This window comes from Panthera tigris, chromosome E1, assembly GCF_018350195.1.
Source record: "Panthera tigris isolate Pti1 chromosome E1, P.tigris_Pti1_mat1.1, whole genome shotgun sequence".
NCBI lineage: Eukaryota > Metazoa > Chordata > Mammalia > Carnivora > Felidae > Panthera > Panthera tigris.
The window spans coordinates 53,009,086-53,030,028 of record NC_056673.1 but is presented as its reverse complement, the minus strand read 5'-3'; the positions used below and the strand labels follow the sequence as shown (position 1 = coordinate 53,030,028).

The 20,943-nt window shown below is 51.6% G+C and overlaps 1 long non-coding RNA gene across 1 annotated transcript in view; it reads left to right on the top strand.

The window, feature by feature from the left end:
• Positions 1-654: 654 nt before the first annotated feature.
• Positions 655-20,943, top strand: part of LOC107179364 — a 192,348-nt gene continuing 172,059 nt past the window's right edge. The window contains exon 1 of the long non-coding RNA XR_006210999.1: positions 655-864. This is a non-coding gene — a long non-coding RNA (uncharacterized LOC107179364). The remainder of the gene's footprint in view (positions 865-20,943) is intronic.

The following is a 20,943-nucleotide window of genomic DNA, read 5'->3' as shown; positions in this document are numbered from 1 at the left end:
GTAAGTGACTTCCCAGACCCTCCTCCTTGGAGCTTTCCAGGCCCAACGTTCTGCACCCCTCCACCCTCTAATAAAATGTTGGTTGAACCTGTGAAAGTTGGAAGCAAATGGGAGCCCAGGGGCTGTTCTTTTCCTCTCTTCCTTTTAAACAAGTATGATTACATATAACAAAGGCACAGACCGTAGGTATGCGGTTCCACGAATTTTTACCTACGCACCCCTGGGCCGAGCCCTGCGGCAGGGTCTAGGGAAGACACCGGCGTGGGGTTCCCCGGCTCTCAGGTCTCTCCCCCTGGCTGCGTGCCCTGGTCAGCCGCCTGGCCCGCAGGTGCCACCCGCCCTCCCGGCCAGAGGAGGCTGGGCTGCCTGCGCGGGCACACGTTCCCGGGGCGCGGCCCCAGGTCACCGGGAGCCCGACGCGGCGCCGGGGGCGGGTCCCCGGGCGGGCCGCGGTCGGCTGGCGGCTGTTTACCTGCGCGGGGCGGGGCTGCGGCCGCGGGAGGGGGCGGGGCCTGGGGCTAGCGCTGGGCGGGGCCTGCAGCAGAAGGTGCTCCCGGGAAGCGCTGGGGCCCGCCCCTCCCGGCAGCCCCGCCTGCCACGAACGCGCCAACGCCATCAACCCGCTTGGTTCCAAGGAAGGCAGTCCGTCTCCACCGAAGGGAACTCTGGCTTCCTGGGGCTCCCTGCTGTGTGCAGGCTTGTTCCTTGCAGGGGTAGACCCGGATTTGGGGTTTCCGAAGTTTATGCAATTCGAGGAGCACTCTTTGGGGGGAAATTAAAGGACAAACACACCATTAGGTACCGGACTTTGGAAAGGGCACCTGAGACCAGCGGCCCTGCAGTCGAGGCTTCCCTGGCTTTAAGGTAAGTTCACCTCTGGTCCCCGAGCCGTAATTTACCCTGTCTGACAGTGCTAGGGCATTTTGAGGTTCCAGAACGTCAGGGGTTTTACTGAGCGAGTTCACTTTGTGATCATCTTCCTAGTATAGCCCAGCCCTGCAACTGTGACAGGGGGTGGTAGTGTGTTCACAGGCGGGAGGAATACTACTCAAAATTGTGCTTCTCTGTCCTGGAGCGGGAAGAACTACACCTGCCAGGCCGAGCGTTTCCTCCTTCCGGCCGGAAGCGGGAAGAAGGCTGGCCCCCGGCTGCCGGTGAGCGCTGGGGGAAACAGAAAGCCTAAGCCTTAGGATCCTACCCAACCCTCTTCCCTTCTAGTTCTCCTCTTGACAGTGTCTGGGCTCCGCCAGCGACTTGACAGCTAAGGGGCCCTGCATGGCCACCGTCTGTCCCCAAGAGCTGTCACTGGACCGCTGCAGCTTCTGATGGGGCTGCTCAGCCTCAAGACCCCCAAGCGGCCTTGGGGCACCTGGCTATGCCCTCTGTTCCAAGACATGGAAGACATAGGCAGATGGCTGAGTGAAAAGAGCAGCTGGATTTTGTTGGCCCAGGGAAAGGCATAGGATTCTTTTCCTACAGGGTAGACCTTGGGACCTGTATCCCAGCAGCCCTTGATTCTTATCCAGATTAAAAGATCAGACCAGAAATTGTGTGGGGTCTCCTCTGATGTAGTCTCTACTCTCTCGCAAACTATGAGCCACAAAGTTAACGAGTGTTTTTGCTGGCCTTGTTGTCTAGCAGTAAGGGGTATGGATCTTGGAGTTGGTGTTTGGAGTTGGTGAGGACCCAGCCCTGGGGTTTAAGGCCAGGCTTAACTCCCTTCACTGATGGCAAGAGCCATGGCCTCCAAGAAGTCCAGGATGTGTCAGAAGAATGAAAAGGTAGCCTGGAGGGAGCATGCAGAGAGAGCCAAACTTTAGCGAAGGTTTGGCTTTGCTTTCTAAGTGCTCAGTAAAGGTGTTGGAAGTATACCCCCTTCTCTGACCTTGCCTTTGAGCTTTAGGGTTGCAGCCCGCATCGGTCACTACCACCCCGTGGAGGGTGTCCCAGAGAAAAGAACAGCCAGCTGTTTTCAGATTAGTACTTAGGTCTATACTTCATCAAAGTTTCTCCTGAACAGGATACCTGCTCCATTTCTGCTTTTTCAGTGAACAATGCTGAAAGAACTTACTATGTGAAATTAAGGGGAATATAAAATTGGTCATTCGCTAACAAGTCTATAATATAGGTTAAAAAAAAAAAAAGCCTACTCTTGGCTGTATTCTCTGGGGGCTCTACTGGGGAAGAGTTCACTTCCAAGAGCACCCAGGTGGCTGGCAGAATTCAGTTCTCGGTGGTCGTTGGGACTGGGAGCCCAGCTTCTTGCTGACTGTCGGCTCTGGGCTTTCCTTAGCTCCTAGGGGCCACCTGTGGTTCCACCCGTAGGGGCCGCTCACAGTTTCTTGGCACACGGGCTTTCCCAACATGGCTGCTTACTTCATCGAATCAGCCTCTGGGTGAGTTTGCTAGCAAGAGGGGATCAAAGTAGCAGAATCATAGAAGCGAGAGCCTGTCACCTTTGCCATATTCTCCGGGCTCAGAAACCCAGGTCACATGAGTTGACTTCATACGTTCGCCGTCTTTTTCGTCCATCGTGGCGTACGTGACACAGCCGACTTCGTGTGGGTGTGATATGACTATTCTCTCTCGCGCACATATGCATCACAGTGGTGCAGTGAGAAAATGGAAGGGTTGAGTGAGTGGGGGGGGAGACTGCAGTCACAGATGCCTCCTGGAGAGATGGACTGTGCTGCGTGAGCCCTGTGGATCCTGGTCCATCTGCCTTCCTCGAGGGATGTCTGTGGGCTGATCCCCCAGAACTCTGATCCAGAGTTGTGGCCAACTCTTGGCTTCTTTACGTGACCCAGCGACAGGTGCTGGGATGCTGAGTGCTTGGAGAGGAGCATTTGCAAGTCTTTCCCCCCCTACCCCATCTTCTGTCATTAGCAGAGCAGAGCTAAGTATAAATGCTTCAGAGTCAGGGTGACCATTTCCATGCAGACATGGGATAGGGGCAGTGATGCCTTAATTTTGGACACTGTCTTCAGTTTGGTCTAGAAACTTTTACAGATCAGCTCCTATTACATATTTCATGGCAACGGCCATGTAAGTCTCAGCCATTGGCTGTACTTTGTAGGCAAGAGGGAAGGAAGGGAGACACAGGGACAGCAATAACCAAAAACCAGGCTCCTACCAGACCTGTAAGAGCTTATAGACCTAGAAATCTCCCAAGGATTTATATGCACATACCTGTATGTTCAAAACTTGTATAAATAGACCCGTATAATAAAAACACAACAACAAAAACCTTGTAGGTCAGAATCAAGCGTTAACTTTCTTGGTTTGGAACCGAAACTTTAATGTAAGGGAGATATTAGATGAATAGACTTTTGGGTCCCCGGCAGAGATTAAAACGGGCTATGCCTGGGGCGAGGGGTGGGGGGAAGTAGGTGATGGGCATTGAGGAGGGCACCTGTTGGGATGAGCACTGGGTGGTGGATGGAAAGCAATTTGACAATAAATTTCATATTTAAAAAAAAAAAACAACAGGCTATGCCCTGGAAACTAGAAAGGTTCACGAACCTATACCATCCAACTTCCTAGAGCTGTTTCTTTATCCACTAGGTTATGCGGCTTGAGGAGGAGGGCTGATATAGGCGTGTGTATTTGTTTAATGCAGAATTGTTGGCAAATGTAAAATTCTTGGCAAACCTGTCAGGTTGGCAGGTGCTGAAATGCTTTTTCCAAGCCAGCAAACCTCTGCTGCCAGGTTTCCATCATCATCTTCGTGGCGCCACCAGGCAGAGTGCCATGTGTCTTAGCTCTTGGTAGACCCGGGCACCAGCCACACTGACAGCCTCTGGAAGGATGACGCAGCTCTCAGGATTAAAGGGAGGGCCGGGGTTAGAGCTTTTCCTCGATGGGCTCTATCTGGCCAGCTGCAAAAGACAAGGGTGAAAATGGGTAGGTGGTTTATCCTCATCTTAAGGTTTGGGCTGGGGGGTAGGGTTGGGGTAGGAGGGGCAGGGTAAAGAAGAAGGAGAGAGGGATGTTGATGGGGATGCCGGCTGGTACCATTGGCATCACTTGCACCACTGGATGGCAGAGGTCAGGGCTGTGGGAAAAGGTAGGATCCTTCAAGGCAGCTTCTTTAGAATCCACAGCACTGATGGTGTGTCCGTGTAAGATGACATTGCTGATAGTGTGGCAGATTGTGATCAGCCTTGGCAGGGAAGCTCTAAGCAGGGCTTTGTGGTTTGGAAAAGTGCAGCAAACAAGTAAGGCACAGGGCGGCCTCAGAAAGCCAACCCCCTGTGCCCAGGGCTGCCATCACCACCCACACACAGGCTCCTCTTACCGAGAGCCCAGCTTTCGTTTCCTCCCGACTTTCGTTGATGGCGGAGCCTCGTCCCACCTATTTGGCCCTTGGGAATATTACCCATCAGCACCTGGTGCCTCGCTTTTTTCCGCTGGGTCATTGACCCTCTGCATTGCCCATGTCCCACGAATCGGTCAGCACCATTCTTCACTGAGATTTTGTTGGCAGGTATAAAGGGGAGTCGAGCCAGCCCAGGGTATGATATGGCTGCCTAAGTAAAGGAGGGTAGGATCTTACAGTCGGAAGGAGAGAGAGCACCTATGCATGGGGGTGTGGCTGTTACAATTCAGGGAGTGAACTGGTGACTTCTGATATTCTCTCTCTAATCTTTACCTTCACTCGCACCATCCACGAAGAACAAAAATAGCAAGAGGAAAAGATTCAGTGGATAACATTAGCTTGGGCAATGTACCAGCCAAAAGTGGAACTCTCGCAAACATCCTTCAAATGTCAGGCTGTGCAGGATGCTTTACCCGGGATGGTTACCAGTGGTTTCGCCGCCGTTACAGCTGCCCTTCCTCCTGCCGATAGAAGTATTGTGACAGTCCCCTTCCGAACCACGACTACAGCTTTGGCCAAACGTGTCCTGTGTTTAGGAACTGCCTCAGTCCATCTGATCTCTGCTGTGATGTAATCTGTGCTACAGCAGGAGTATTTGGGGAGTAAGTGTCACGAGACGTTCCTCTGGAGTCCCACCAAAAACGAGTGGTTTACTGTCCAACACTGGAGCTCACTCAACTTTTTACTGTCTGGTTAAAAAAAAAAAAAAAAAAAAAACACAGCAAAGCCAAGTCCATTGTAACGACTCTAATTTCAGGGCAAGGCCAGATCCGATCATTTGCTTTACGACGCATACAGAAGTCCTAGGTGGGCAGATTTATTCTTTCCTCCGTGTTTGGATCTTTAACATTTGTTTTTGTTCACATTTTATTAGGGAGAATTTTGAGCCTCCACTTCAAGTAAACAGAATGGTGTCATGGATCCTCTTGGACCCATCACCTAGTTCCAACAACCATTAACCAGTCTGGCCCCCCTCACCTCTCTCTTTCTCATTATTCTGAAAGAAGGTAAAAAGAAAATCCCAGACATTTGTCATTTGATTCATAAGCAGGTTGGTATGTGTCTCAAAAAGGAAAGGATTGCTTTTTTTACCTGACCCTGATACCATTATTATACCAAAAAAAAAAAAAAAAAAGTGACATTATGTAATTTGCTTTAAAAACCCACATACACCTTATTCCCTCTCTTTAAGTTGAGGAGTGGCCTTTGGCCAAACACAGTAAAATCTTAACTGTTTAACTCAAATAGCCTATATTTCTAAGGGAATTTGTGCTTTTTTCAAAACTCATTCATTAGCTCATTTCCTTTCCCTAAATAAGCCTGTGGGGTAAAGCGCAGGGAATGAGACCTGGGCAGCAGGGCCTCAATCAGCACTAATCATAACTCTGAACTTGCCTTGCACCCGTGGCCTAGGCAGCTCGTGCCGATGACCCCACCCTAGAGGGACAGCAGGTCTGGACACCCCCTCCTCACCTGTCCCCTCCGTCTGTGCTGAGTGCCAGGCCCCGGCTGGGCGTCTGCAGCTGCGGAAAAGTTATTTGCCTGAGGAAAACGCTTGTATATTCCTGGCCAGGTGGCTGGCCGCCTTGTGGATGGAGAGTGGGAAGGGAGGGGATAACCGGACAGAATAAGACAGCCTAGGATGGCTTCCAGGACTTGTCAAGAAGCATACTCACCGGGCAGCATCCGCACAGGCTGCGTCCAGATTCTCTTAGACCACAAAGTCCCCCAACATCTGTAGAGCCTGCCACCTCTCTCTGGCTGCCAAGGGCAGGGGCCCACCTTTCTGGTTGCTGTTGAACTTGTAGGGCATCTCATTTAGAAATCCATACTTCCATTTTCCCTCTTCCCAGGCAGGGTTCTGTTTTTTGTGGGTTTTTAAAATTTTTTGTAACGTTTATTTATTTTTGAGAGAGAGAGAGAGAGAGAGAGAGAGAGCACGAATGGGGGAGGGGCAGAGAGAGAGGGAGACACAGAATCCAAAGCAGGCTCCAGGTTTCAAGCCGTCAGCACAGAGCCCGACGCGGGGCTCGAACTCACGAACCGCGAGATCATGACCTGAGCTGAAGTCAGACACCCAAGTGACTGAGCCACCCTGGTGCCCCGGCAGGGTTCTGTTTTTTAAACTGCCAGGCACATGAGCTGGGGGTGTGCACCACCTAAGTGCTCATAAAGTAGCTGGAAGATCCCTGTGCCTACGCGGAAAAATGATTTTTTCATGTAGCTCTCTCGGGGCTGGTTTTAAGAAAGGACATGTCAGAGTTTCAGGCGCACCTTATCTGGCCCTGGTTGGCTTCTGGGGATGAGAGCCTAATGCCCCCCCCATCCCCCGCCCCTACCCGGGTCCCCACCCCGGGCTTTTAGGTTGACTGACACTTTGCGTGTCAGTGAGAGCTCGTGCTGGAAGCCTGGGGCTTTGCTGGAGAATGTGGATCCTAACTTGCATTGTGTTCATCGAGGGCCCTGACAAGTGCCGATGGATTTGGCTTCCTTGCAAAGCCCGAGCTCTGGGCGGGGACAAAGGGGAGCATTGTTAGGCAGGGCAGGCCTCTGCCTGTGAGCCCACTCATTTGCCTGACGGTGGAGACAGGTGTATCACGCACTCAGCGTGCCAGAGCGACGCTGGGTGATTAAGATCTTGGCTTTGTTCCCCAGGGCCAGGCGTAGAGAAGCAGATGTGCAGAGAGGGACCGCCATGGTCACTCTCCCTGGAAGCTGCCCCTGCCTGCAAGCTCTTCTTCTCTTAGCTTGCCCTTCTGAGTTCTGCTCCTAAAAATGGCATCGTGTGGGGACAGGGAACTCTGGATCCTGCCCTGACTTCTTGCCCTTTGTGGCTCGAGGGGGAGCAGTAGGGCATTGGCCATCTTCATGAGGGAGACACATCTGGATGTTGTTGAACCAAGCTGAGAGAGCGCCTTCTGCCGCCCCACGGTGGCACCCAAAGAGGCCACGTCATGTCTCCCGGAAGGGGGACCCTTCCAGCCTGACCCACCCCAGCTAGGGGCCGTGCGTGGATAGGTAGTTTCCTCGCACCTTCTGGGTTGTTGCCATAAATGTGTAAAACTATCTCTGTCGTTTTTAAAATTAAAATGCTATTTTAGGGGCACCTGGGTGGCTCAGTCGGTTGAGCTTCTGACTTCAGCTGAGGTCGTGATCTCACAGTTTGTGGGTTCAAGCCCCGCATCGGGCTCTGTGCTGACAGCTCAGAGCCTGGAGCCTGTTTCGGATTCTGTGTCTCCCCCTCTCTCTGCCCCTCCCTTGCTCGTGCTCTGTCTCTCTCTGTCTCAAAAATAAATAAAAACATTAAAAAAATCTTTTTAATGCCATTTTATTAAGTACCAGATACATAATGCTTCCTAAATCAAGCCGCATAACATGTTTAATGAGTCAGTCATGCCCTGCCCTCTCCTTCCTCAACTGTGAATTTGCTCCCTCTGAACACCTTTTTCAAGTGCAATTATATGTTTCTTTTGATATTTACTTCTGATTTCCCAATACCGTGCTTGTCCTGGCATTTCTCCCCATTTTGGTTTCAGATAGTATCTATTGACTTCTTATGTTGGAAAGTGAAAGTTTCCTTACTTGGCCTTATGTTTGGGTTCATGCAGTAAAAGCCTGCTGTGTCTTAACCAATAAGGGCAGATTTCTCTCAAATTACTTCAAGTGCCGCTGAGGCTCAGTCTGGGATTGGAGCAGTGGTTCCGGGGGGTCACTGGGGACCCTGCCTTCCTCTTGCCATTCTGCTCTGTAATCCTCAGCACCTGCCTGCCTTCCGTCCACTCTTCCCTTTCTGCTAAACAACAAACTCTACCTGCCTGGTACAGTAGACGGACATGTCTGTGTTCTAGTCCCCAGAACCCGTGAGTATCTTAGGTTATAGGCCTGAGGGGAATCAAGGTCGCAGGTGGAATTAAGTTTGCCAGTCTGCTGACCTTGAGATGGGGAGATCTCCCGGGGTCATTGGGATGGGACCAGTGTCAGCACAAGGGTCCTCATGCATGAAAGATGCGGAAGGGATGCTAAGGTGATGTGTGGAGAATGACTCTCCTGGCCATTGCAGACTTTCGGGATGGAAGGGGACCATGAACCGAGGAATGCAGGTGGCAGCCTGAAGCTGGAGGGACAGGTAGGTGGATTCTCTCCTGGAGCCTCCAGAAGGACGTCAGCCCTGCTGATGCTCTGTTACCTTCTTAGGTCCCCTGCTGCTGTCACATAGTTTGGCACTATTCAGGTTTCTGGTGTTTTGTGTGACCTTGCTCTCTCCTTTCTTCTCCTGCCCCTTCCCTCCTTGGAAGGTCTTCCTTTCATTTCTAATAGGCTGGAACTTTGTGATCTTGGTGTGGACCTGTTTTCATTCATCACACTGGGCCCTTGACAGGAAACTTTCAACCCTGAAAACGTGTGTCTGTTTTCTTATATTACTTGCCTTCACAGTTTCTCCCCCTCAGATTTCTCTCTTGGAATTGTTATTTGTTGCATCTCGAAACTCCTGGCTCTATCCTCTTTGTTTTCTATTCCTCTTGTGTTTACTATGCCTTTCTCTGTCTCTGTCTCTCAACATAATCTTACAATTTTACCACTTTTTCTTTTTTTTCTTTTTTAAAAAATGTTTATTTATTTATTTTGAGAGAAAGAGAGTGAGCGAGCAAGGGAGGTGCAGAGAGAAGGAGAAAGAAAGAATCCCAGGTAGGCTCTGTGCTGTCAGCCCAGAGCCCGATGTGGGGCTTGAACCCACAAACTGTGAAATCATGACCTGAGCTGAAATCAAGGGTCGGACGTCAACGCTCAGCTGAGCCACCCAGGTGCCCCTCTTTCTTTTTTTAAATGATTTTATTTTTAATCTCTACACCCAGCGTGGGGCTCAAACTCACAGCCCCAAGATGAAGAGTTGCCTGCTCTACCGACTGAGCCAGCCAGGTGCCCACTACCACTTTCTGATTTTTGTTGTCACATTTTTCATTTTCCGAGAGCTCACATTGCCGTGATAATCCCTCTTGTGGCCTGCTCTTCTTAGTTCTTGGATGTAGTGCTTTCTTCTGTCTCTCCCAGTGTTATAATGAAAGGAGCTAGTAGGTTTTATTATGTTTTTGTTTTCTTCCAGTCCCTGCCTTGGTTTCCCCTGGGTTTCTTTCCTCTTCCCCTACCCCATTTTGTTGTTTGGGTCTCTGTCTGTCCTATTTGGGACTTGCCCCCAATGTCTGGTGAAGCCTCATTGAAAGCTCTGTACGCACGGGTGGAGACGACTGGGACCAGACGGCTGGTCGACTCCACTGGTGGGTGTTTGGGCAGAGACTAGACCTTGCACTGTGGAACCTCAGTTACCACTATCTTTTCTCTTGGGGTGACCCGTGTTACCGTAGCGGAATCCGGACGTGTCTTGTCAAGGGGGTCGTAAATTGGTCGCTAACGTTCACGGTGCTAGGTGGAGGGGCACATAGGCGCCTTTTGTTATCCCTCCCTCGGCTTCCTGCTTTGCCCCTGCTTCTGCAGTGCCCACGTCTGGACCCTCTGGGTCAGTTTCTCCGGAAACTGAATTGCCAGTCTCCCATGGGGTAGAGGGGGAAGTTGGCCGGCTGCACAGGGTGGGCGTATGCCAGGGATCTGGGGGGGCTCTAACACCCATTCACAGACATCCAGGGAACGTGCCGTTCTCTGCCCACCCCACACCCTGCCTTTGAAGGTAACCAGTGTTTCCAACTCCTGTGCCGTTCTGGTGTGCCAGGGTGCAGGTTGGCTGCCTGGTGTGGCCTCCTCCTCTGCAGGCAGCTGGGCTTCAGTTTTCTTCACGCCATTGAATCCTTTTTTGACTGTCAGAATTCTCTTATGTCCTCTCCTCTCCTGTTCTCTTTGTTTTCTGACTTTTTTTTTTTCCTTGTAAATGCCATTGCTATCATTCCAGTGGTTTCAGGAAGGAGGGGAAGGAATCACACATGCTCAGTCTACCACGTTTTACTGGAAGTCTTTCTGATCTTTTTTGGCCGTATCCCAGTACCAAACGCCAGTAACCCGGTGCGACAGATCTCTACACGTCACTGGTAGGAACTGAAACCCAGAGATGTTAAGAGCAGCCACCGACACAGCCAGTGTTTGGTTGGTCGTTTTGGGCTCATGGCTAGCAATTAATGGCGTAGGATATGCCACACACTGGAGATATAAACATAAGACAGAGCTGCCATTCTGAGGGGAAAAACAGGGCGCAAGAGAATTATTGAGTTATTATTACTGGGGATTCATGCATTATCTTGTGGAGTCCTCAAATCAAGCTTTCAGAGAGGTTGGGTAAAGTTTAGAGGTACAAGATAAGCTCCCTGGGTGTCCCTCCTGAAAGTGACCGGGGTCTGGAATTTAAGCTCAGGTCTGTGTGACTCCACAGCAAATGTTCCCCGCTCTGACCCACTCTGCCTTTATTGTTTTGACTCTTTCTAGACCTGACAGCTCATGGCTCTGCTCTCAGAATCGCATCTTAACATGTAGCCTTCAGGTTTTCTGCACTGCCCTTCTCGGCTAGTTTTTGTTCTTGTCCTCATGTCTGCCCATCAGTGTCACAAAATGGCTGCTGCAGCTCCATGAATCATGTCCCCATCTGTAGGTTGAACAGCATTCGCCCAAAATTCATGTGTACCCAGAACCCTAGAATGTGACCGTTTGGGGTCTTTTGCAGATATAGCTAAGGCAAGGATCAGGATGAGATTCTATTGGATGAGAGTGGGACCTAAATCCAACGAGTGGCAGAAAGGAGCACACGAAGACAGAATCAGGCTGCATGAAGCCAGAGGCAGAAATTGGAGTGATATGGCCACAAGCCAGGGGAATGTCAGGAGCCACCAGAAGCTGGAATTGGTAGGGAAGGGTTCTGCCCTGGAGCTTTCAGAAGAGAAGCTGACACCCTGAATTTGAGCTTCTGGCCTCCAGACCATGAGAGAATAAGTGTCTGTTGTATTAAGCTGCCGAGTTGGTGGTCATTTGTTGTGTCTGCGCATGGAACCAGATACACTAATCCGAGGCTGGAAGGAGAAGGGAGGTCTGCACCTGCAGCCTCCTTCCCTTTTGTTAGGAAAGCCAAAGATTCCCTAGAAACAGGCTTCCTGTAACATCTCCTTGTCAGAAACAGGTAACATGGCCAATCCTAGCTGCAAGGAAGTCTAGTAAAACAAGAGTAGGGTTTTGGTTTTCCGTATTTGGAAAGTTCTGAGTTTTGGTGACTGCCCGTGCTCTGGCTGTAAAGAAATGACCAGGACATGCCAAGGAGTCACCTTATTGCTTCGCCAGAGCCAGGTGCCTATGGAACGTCTCCTCTCCTCCCTGTGGTCCCCCTTTCCTACGACTTCCTTCCCTCTTGTTTTCTCCTCTTTCTCTAACAGCCTCCGTCCCGTATGTAGCTCAAAGCAGTGCCTTGAATGTTAACTAAGATAATATGCAGTGAACTCGCCCTCTGTGTCGTTGGTGCTCAACACAAGTGCACAGGAAGGAGGCTTACAAAGGTAAGGGTAGATATAAAGTGTGAAAGTTGGGAAGGACTTTGTGAATGAATGCTGAGAAATGTGCCGCCTTAGATGTATCTAAGAATTGAATGAGGGGCCGTGTGCCTTTGTGCCTGCTGCTCTCCTGGAAGCTGGGTCACGATTTGGACCAACACTTCTCACACTCGAATGTGCATTTAAAAATCACCCACAGAAGGGCGCCTGGGTGGCTCAGTCGGTTAAGCGTCCGACTCCTGGTTTCAGTTCAGGTCACGATCTCATGGTTTGTGAGTTCGACCCACATCGGGCTCTATGCTGCACAGCATAAGCCTGCTTGGGATTCTGTCTCCCTCTGTCTCTGCCCCTCCCCAGCTCTTCTCTCTCTTTCTCTCTCTCTCAAAATAAATAAAAATTAACTTTAAAAAAACCCCAAAAAACAAAAATCACCCACAGAATTTACCAAATGCAGATTCCCAGATTCCTGTGTGCCACCACCCTCTCCCTCCCTACTCCTTGCTCATGGAATTGTCTGGAACAAGGCCTGGGAATCTATGTGTCTACTACGCTCCCCCACCCAGGGTGGTCCGTCCACTTCCCACGAGCTTCATTCCGGTCCCACGATTGTGAGCTTCCGGAAGCACGGCCTGAATTGATTTTCAGACGCTTTTTGCAAGAAGCGGGAGGCAGCTCTCTGTTCCTGGCTTTTGGACAGGGATTTGGGCCTAACTGGCCTTCAGTCTTTGAGGAACTTTCCGCAGAGGGGGCTCCGGGAGTTTGTCTGGACGTCCTCGGAGCCGCAGGCACGCGGGGACCGGGGACAGAGTGCGCGCGGTGGCCGCGCGCGACGGGAGGGATGAGCCGCAGGGTTCTGTTATCACAGGATCCTGTCAGCCCCTGTGGGCCTACAGACACGTCTGCACAGCCACCTGCTGGAACAGAGGGATAGGACCTTCCTGCTTTCCGAGCACACGCCTCCAAGGAAGTGGGGGGAGAAAGCTGGTTAGAAACGGAGTTGGCCACTGTCCCCTTTTAGCATTCCAGCCGTGATTCTTCCTCCGCCTTGGCCTTCCCCGGACCTGAAGAGCGTCCCCGTGATGCCGTGTGAATTCCTACATCTCTCCGCTGCCCTTCTGCTCTATCTAATCTCTCCATCCCATAGCACACCTCCTCTCAGATACATCCAGTTCCCTCTCTGTGACCCGCTCTCAAACTTTCCTTTAGGGGCGCCTGGGTGACTCAGTCGGTTGAACATCCAACTGGCTCAAGTCATGATCTCATGGTTCGTGAGTTCGAGCCCCGCGTCGGGCTCTGTGCTGACAGCTCGGAGCCTGGGGCCTGCTTCGGATTCTGTGTCTCCCTCTCTCTCTGCCCCTCCCTCACTCATGCTCTGTCTCTCTGTCTCTCAAAACTAATAAATAAACGTTAAAAAAAAATAAAAAACTTCTTTTATCAGCATAAGGCACCAAAGGCAAAGCTCTCAGAACAGCACCCAGCACGGGACGCACTAGGCAAACACCGCCTCTTATGTGTTGTCTGATGCCCCCCGCGCCCCTCCTTGCTGACCCCATGCTCACCCAGGGCTTCCTCGCAGCCCCGCGGCCCCTGCCCCCAACCGTCCACCTTCCTCGCCCACTCTGCGCCTCTGCCGTTCCCAGCGCTGTGGGGTCTGGCCCGGTTTTATTGCCAGCCCATTTCCCGGCTACACAAAGGGGGCCTTTGTTGCAGGCCCTTGCAGATGTTGAGTATTTGGAAAACATTCCAATCAGAAGGTGTTTGTCCTCTGGATGCCCTCGGAAGGGTCCAGGACAGGGGTTCAGGGGTGGCGATCCCAGGCCTCGGGAGCTGGGACTCCCTGAGAAAATGCACCAAGTCATGAGTGCTTTTTGGTATAATTTCCCGTAACCCTTTCAGTCTGGTCCCAGTCGATTTCCTCCCCACTTATGTGATGTGCCAGCAAGGCCCCGCACCCCGCCTGCCAGTTGACTTCCAGCGAGTGGGTCGCGTGCCTGTCTTATTGGATCCAGCAAAGGAGAGAAGCACAAGGAGCTGTGACTGAATTGTGTCCCTAAAAGTCATGTGTTGAAGCCCTAACCCCCAATGTGACTGTATCCGGAGACAGGGCTTTCAGGGAGGTAACTAAGGCACTGTCTTAATCCAATAAGATTGGTGGCCTTATAAGAAGAGGAAAGAGGGAACTCGCCCTCTCTCTGCCATGTGATGACTCAGGGAGAAGGCGGCCATCTGCTCTCACCAGAACCCGACCACACTGGCCCCCTGATCTCGGACCTCCAGCCTCCAGAACCCTGAGAAAAAAATGTCTGTTGTTCAAGCCATTCTGTCCGTGGTGTTTTGTTACAGCAGCCTGAGCTGACTAAGACCCAGGGCGAGAATTGTGATTGACAGCTTCAAGCAGACGGGGGCCTTTTAAATGGCACACACAACCAGGACCTGGTGTTGTGATTCCAAACTCTGTGCTCTCCCATTACAACATGCCCCCTTTGTATTGTTTCTGGAAGAAAAAAAAACAGGAAATATCATCTCTTTTGGAGGCTCAACCTGCAAGGTGGCGATTGGATAATCTATTATGGTGCCTCCTGGCTCTAGGCACCTGCCTCGTTCACCTTTCCCCTGATTCCTGCCAAGTCAGGAAGCTGATTCATAAACAGAAGTCGAGGCCCAGAGAGGTTAGGACAGCTTGCTGCAGGCCACACAGCAGGTCAGCCAGAGAGAGGGCAGGACTGGAATCTGGCTCTAGTGGGTCAGCACAGAGCCCTTTACTGAACGTCTGAAGTTTTGGAAGCGAGGGAGGCTCAGCACCAAGGTTCAGCCATTCCCAGCCAAGCCTGGCCAACGAGCTGGCCATGCCAAGCTGTGCTGGGTATCCTCTTTCCTGCCTCTTGGGGACTCTGCCTAGTTAGAGGCTAGCTTCTCTGTTTCCATAGGTTAGCTCCCCCCTCTTTCCTGTGTCCACTCTCTGCTCCCCCCTGGCCTGAGAACCCCACCCCACGTTCGTCACCAGCAGGTGCCCCCTTTAACCTCTCTGGACCTCTGTTCCTCTCTTTACAAAGCACCCATGCTCTTCCAGAGGGCCTTTTATAAAGACTAGGGAGTGAGGACCTCAGGAGAGATGGGCTTAGGAGATAGTGCGTGTGGGAGAAGTGGGGCAGTTGGAGACTGTTGCTGGGGAGAGGTTCTCACACTGGCTGTGCGTGTAGCTGCTGAAAAGTTGCTTTTCGCTTTGGAGGAGTGTGGATAGTCACCATCATCCTAGTACCTAGTTGGGGGTTGTTGGGAGGATTAAGAGGGTTGTTGAGGTTGTTAGTCCCCCAAACACATCCTACAGGACTGAGCGATGTCCTGGGATGTGGGACTGTCTGTGCTAAAAGCAGGAAAGTCCCAGGCAAACCAGGATGAGTTAGTCACTCTGCCTGAAACAATGCTCTAAGGGGAAGTTACCCCATGTTTTTCAGGCAAGAACTAAATATGGTGGGTTGCAGAGGGCCTGTCGTAGCTTGGATTATTGTTTTGTTTGTATATACTCCCCCACCCCTTCCCACTAATCCTGCATCATGGCTGTTGGCCTTGGCCATATCACTTCTTTGGCCGATGGAATGTTAGCGGTCCTATCAGGAGCAGAGGCTTTAGGGTTTGGCTTAGTTTGGTTTCCTGTGGTCTATCTCAAGAAGAGCATGTCCCAGATCTCTACTAGCCCTTGAGTCTTGGATCTAGAGGAACACAAGTGGAGTGGATCTGAACCCAACTGTGGTAGATCGTGTCGATAATTAACTCTCTGCCTTGCCCCATCAGACGAATCATGCCAACCTGAATCCATGCCCCTTTGTACTGGGAGGTTGCTGTTTATGTCTTCAGGAGGGGGATCTATTTCTATTGCCCTCCCCTGCCTTGAACCTGGGCTGGCCACCTTGTGACTTGCTTTGACCAGAAGGTGGCCAAAGTGATATGTGGGGGTTCCAGAGCCCTTAAGAGACCTTGCATACTGGACTGTCACTCTCCTGGACCCCCGAGCCCACCATGTTGTGAAGACATCCTTCTAGATTCCTGAGGAACGAGAGGCCACATGAAAGAGAACCAGTGATCCCCAAAGGATCGCCAGCACCAATTGCTGGACACAGAAGTGAGACCACCTTGGACCCTAGCCACACGAATGAGCCCAGGCAAGATCAGCAGATCTGCCCGGCCAGCTTAAAGAACCATCAGAAAGAGAGAAATCATTGTTTTAAGCCACCGAGTTGGAATAGATGACTGTCCACCCACCGCCTGGGATCCAAGCTCAGCCAGCAGGCAACCTCAAGTCACGTTGCCCCGTTGGGTCCATCCCACACTGGCAGAACCACAGTCAACCAGCAGGCCTGCGAATGTGGTATTCAATGCCTCTCATTGTAAGACAGTAGTGTTCCGTCATTTGTCATACTATTGGTATTGAACTTATGTTAACATGGGGAGATTCAACCGAAGCGAGGCTGGCTCCAAAGCCCAGCCTTTAACAGATTACAATCCTGTGCTGTCATCTTACGTCCAAGAAATATTGCCCTGGGTGCCCAGGGACATCCCCAGCCTGCCCGAAGCACCCAGAAACCCTGTGTGCAGCCCGGGTCCCCTTTTATCTTATGGTCCTCATTGTAGAGGGCCTTCCACATTGTTAGAAAGAGAAGGGGGTGAGGGTCACATGCCAAAAAGAAATGATGGTTGAGGAACTCTTTTTACAAACTCTGTAAAGCTTTGCAAACAATCAATATAGACTTAAATATACATTAAGACAGCATAGATTATACCCAGGAGTGCTACAGCAGAGAGAGGCATAAAAAGTTGAGGAGCGGAGAAGAAAATCTCAGAAAATCTGGACTTCAGGGTAGGGAAGCAGCAGACTGCATGTCACATAATAACCATTTTGGGGTACCTGGGTGGCTCAGTCGGTTAAGCGTCCGACCTCAGGTCACGATCTAGCCCCGCGTCAGGCTCTGTGCTGATGGCTCAGAGCCTGGAGCCGGCTTTAGATTCTGTGTCTCCCTCTCTCTCTGCCCCTCACCCACTCATGCTCTGTCTGTCTCTCTCTCTCTGAAAAATAAATGAACAAGATTATAAAAAAAAAAACATTTTAATGAGGTTCAACCACACAACTAAGCAGCATGTGTGTTAAAACTGCAATGGAAATAAAGGGAATGATAAACGGAATTTGGGGTATTTGTCCGGGAAGAGGAGGAAGGTCTACACAAAGAATGTCAGTGGTCTTCGATCTTCATTAAGCTGGGTGGTGGATTCCAGGTGTTCCTGTGACTATTGCAAAAGAGTAACAACACCCACACAGGAAGCGGCAGGATATGATGTGTAGACTCTGGGTTTGAACCTCAGTTTGCCACGCACCGGGGTCTTGGGCAAGTGACAACCTCTTTATGCACTAGTCTCCTCATGGGTGAATAGACATTGGTGGCCACAGTACCTACCCCAGAATTATGAGGAAGAAGTGCCATAAAAACTGCCTGTCAGGTACACGCCATGAGTTACGTGTGTTAGTTTGTATATATCAACTCTCCTACGGGAAATGAGATGGAGTTGGGGAGGGTACTCATCTGTGTTCATTCATTAGCACGGATTAAGCGTCTGCTCTGAACCAGACTCAGGGGCTTATACGGATCTGCGGAAATAAACTGGTGAGTTACAGGGGAACGTCATTTATTGATTTGCAAAGCAAGAGCCTGATGCCGTTGTTGCAAAGTCTTGCACGGAGGTGTGTCAGCAGAAGGGTTGGGAGGGGTTTCATGGAGGAGGAAGGGTTTCGCTCAGCTGGTTCGAGCCCCCTCTGGGGCTGGGGCTGAATGTGCTCCCCCAGCCAGTCTGGGATGGCTGTGGATTCCACTTTGGCCTTGAATGGGAGTGATTGTCTTGTGCCTGGGGAGGAGCAGGCTGTGGAGTTCAATAATTAATTTGCCACAATTAAACCAGAGACTTCTGTCTCCAGCAGCAGATAAGCAAGCGGAGAGCTAACAGCGGGAAGGGAGGGGCGGCTTTGACAAACCGGTTGTGAAGGGAAGGCGGGGCTGATTGACTGGTGACAGTGGCCGGTCATTGCTTTATGGTGGTAATAAGTCATCCTTGGGCATCTGAGGGATCTAGGCCCCAGCTGTGGGGATAAGGGCGTAAGCCCCTGGCCAGGCTTTCTTGGCAGTCTGATGAACCGTGAGGGAAGGTTTGGGGGCCCTCGAGGTGGAGGTTGGTTATCAGTTTACCTTGGTCCTTCGTGTCTGGGCGGACCAGATGCGCCAGCTGCTATGTGGACGTCGGGCATCTCCACCAAGAGGCAGCTAGAGTCGAGAGAGGACTCTGTCAGGCAGACATGGCGATCAGCCCAGGGGGACTGGCTTTCCCTAGGAAGCAGGGACGGGCGTTGGCAGCAACAGGTTAGACTCCAGGAAGAACTTTCCTCCAGAAGCAGTGATAATCAGAACACTTGGCCTCTCTTGAGTGCTTGCTTCGAGCCCAGCACTAGGTAGTTGACACATAGTCACTAATTCCTGTAACCCACAGGGTACGTAATTTTACTGTCCCTTTAGAGAGATGAGGAAGTGGAGTCTGGCTGATGTTAAAACACCTTGGAGTTCTTGTAGCTCCAAAGCAGCAGAGACACGAATGGAAGGAACCGACAGGTACTGACGAGCCTTTTCTTGCAGCTTCTAGGCTCCAGGTATCCTGCATCCCCAAAGGTGCCCATCAGAGATGTTTCAGGACAGTCTTATCTCTGGAGTCTTCCTTGGTCCTCTTGTTCTGACACTTACCACCTGTGGCCATACATACGGTCATCACATACCTGCATAGGCCACACGCACATATACGACACACACATGCTCGTGCATAGCACATGCGTGCACCCACATCACATAGACACATCACCTGCCCCCCCCCACCCCCCGCCCACACACACACACCTTCGAGGAGATGGTGTGAGGGCAACAGAATCGTTGGACCGACAGCAGCCGGTTGTCGGCCCCCGGGGCAGCTGGGGCGGATGGTGTCCCTGGAACATGCTGAGGGCTGTGCTAGACCGCCAGCACATGGTTGCCACAGCCACACTGGAAAACAGATCTCATACTGGCCCTTGAAGTTGTCCACACTTACTGCACACTTGGCCACAGTAATTGGGTCGCGCTTCATCTTTGTAGGAGGTCTGCTGGGAGCCCTTCAAACTCCAGAAAGAGCTCATTAAACTTTGCATTGGTCTTGAGATGGGAACTGGGGACCATCCCTGCCCACGCTGACTTTATTAAATTGAGGCCCAGTGAGGGTGAGGGTCATGTGTGAGATTATTTGGCTCGGGAGCAACAAATTCGGTGGGGACGAAACAACCCTAAAGGCAGCCTCACTAGCCCCCAGCGTGCCACGGTTGGCAGAGACTCAGACAAGGGGATAGGTGGCCACAGCCCATTGGTCCTGAAATGACTTGGGCGCTCTGTTAACCGATCAGGCAGTGACTGAGGGATGCTGGTGTGATGGATGCACCTCCTCTCCTCCTCGGCGGGGGTCGTGTTTGCTCTGTAGTTCCGTTCCCAGAGTTAGTCCAAAGGAGAGTTCTAGGAGTTTGCTCCCTCGTTCGCCGTGGATTGATGGAGCTGTGATGGGCTGCTGGGTTGACTGACTGACCCCATCCACAGAGTTGGAAGTGGCCTCGGCTGGGGACTGGGTTCTGAGATGTTGATTTGCAGTAGGCTTTCTCAGTGTCGTGAGGTCTGACGCTGGATCGTTCTGTCTCGTGGGAGGCTGTTCTATGTGGAAGGGTGACAACGAAAAATGTCTTAGACGTGCCCAGTGCTCCTTGGGCAAGGAGGGAGAGAATGTCTCCATCGAGAGCCGGTGCTATTGGTACCTTTGAATTAGGGGGTATGACTGTCTTCAGGCCAACAGTCACCCTGCCTCCTGTCCCTTCTCCCTCTCTATCCATCCCTGCCCTCCCCATCTGTCCAGTGGGCATCGTGAAGGCAGAGGACAAAGCCTTTGAATCGCGAGTCGGGAGGAAAGCAAAACTCGTGCCCTACCTCGCACGGCCTTTTGCCACCAGCAAAAGCGAGCCGGGAGTGGGCATGGCAGCTAGGCGAAATGGGGCTTTCTTTTCTCTTCCCTCAAAGTCCTCATTCTCTGCAAGGTCTGCGAGTGGCCAACGGAGACCCGAGGCCGCTCTGCAGGCAAGGACAAGCCGCCAGCACAAGCACCCCTCTGTCCTTTTCTCCAAAGGGGGTTTGCCTTCCTCCTCCTCCTCCTCCTCCTCCCCTTCCCCCTCCCCTTTTAGAAACTCCTGTGTTTTTCCCATCCGTCCACTTGCACGGCCACCCGTTCCCCCAACCCCCTCCCCGAGTCCTGGTACACCTGACTTATTTATTTATTTACGACTGGAGTATTTGAGCTGAGGGTTAGTTCGGGTCTATTAAGTTTGCTCCTTTTCCTGCCTGGGAACCCGGGTAATGAGTAACCATAGCGTGCTACAGGCAGCTGGCTCGGACAAACCCAGAGACGCTGTGAGAGCTGCATAAGGGAGCGTTTGTTCTGTCCCTTCTCAATAGTTCCTTGTGCAGGAGGCAGGGGATGGGAGGGAGGGAGGGAGGGAGGGAGAAAGAGACAGACACTAAATCACTGCACTTTTGACAATTCCTCTCTTCTCTCCTCCCCCCTCCCCCCCATCCTCCTCCCACCTACACCCACCATCGTGGACCCAAGGCTTCCCGAGTCTTCCCACTGGCTCATCCAAACCTTGCGGGGTACTTTTTGGCGCGTTGTAGATGACGCGGAGCCTGAGGGCTGATTTTTACCATGGGGAAGGTTTAGGCGCCCTGGGTCTCCCTCTCAGTATGTAGATGAACACAATGCCCATTGTCTTCCAGTTCATTTAATGATCCCATAAATCTCTAGATATCTATTCCCAACCTTGTGTGCCTGGCTATGCTATAAAGCTGTTTGAAAAGTGCTTTCATAAAGCAGTTCAAGTATATTATGGGATTAGTCATATGCGCCACAATCAACGTGGGGCTCATTAGGGCTGTAATTGGTTCGTATTATTGTGGAGACCGAGAGACAGACCAAGAAATATATTGCCTCTGTGGC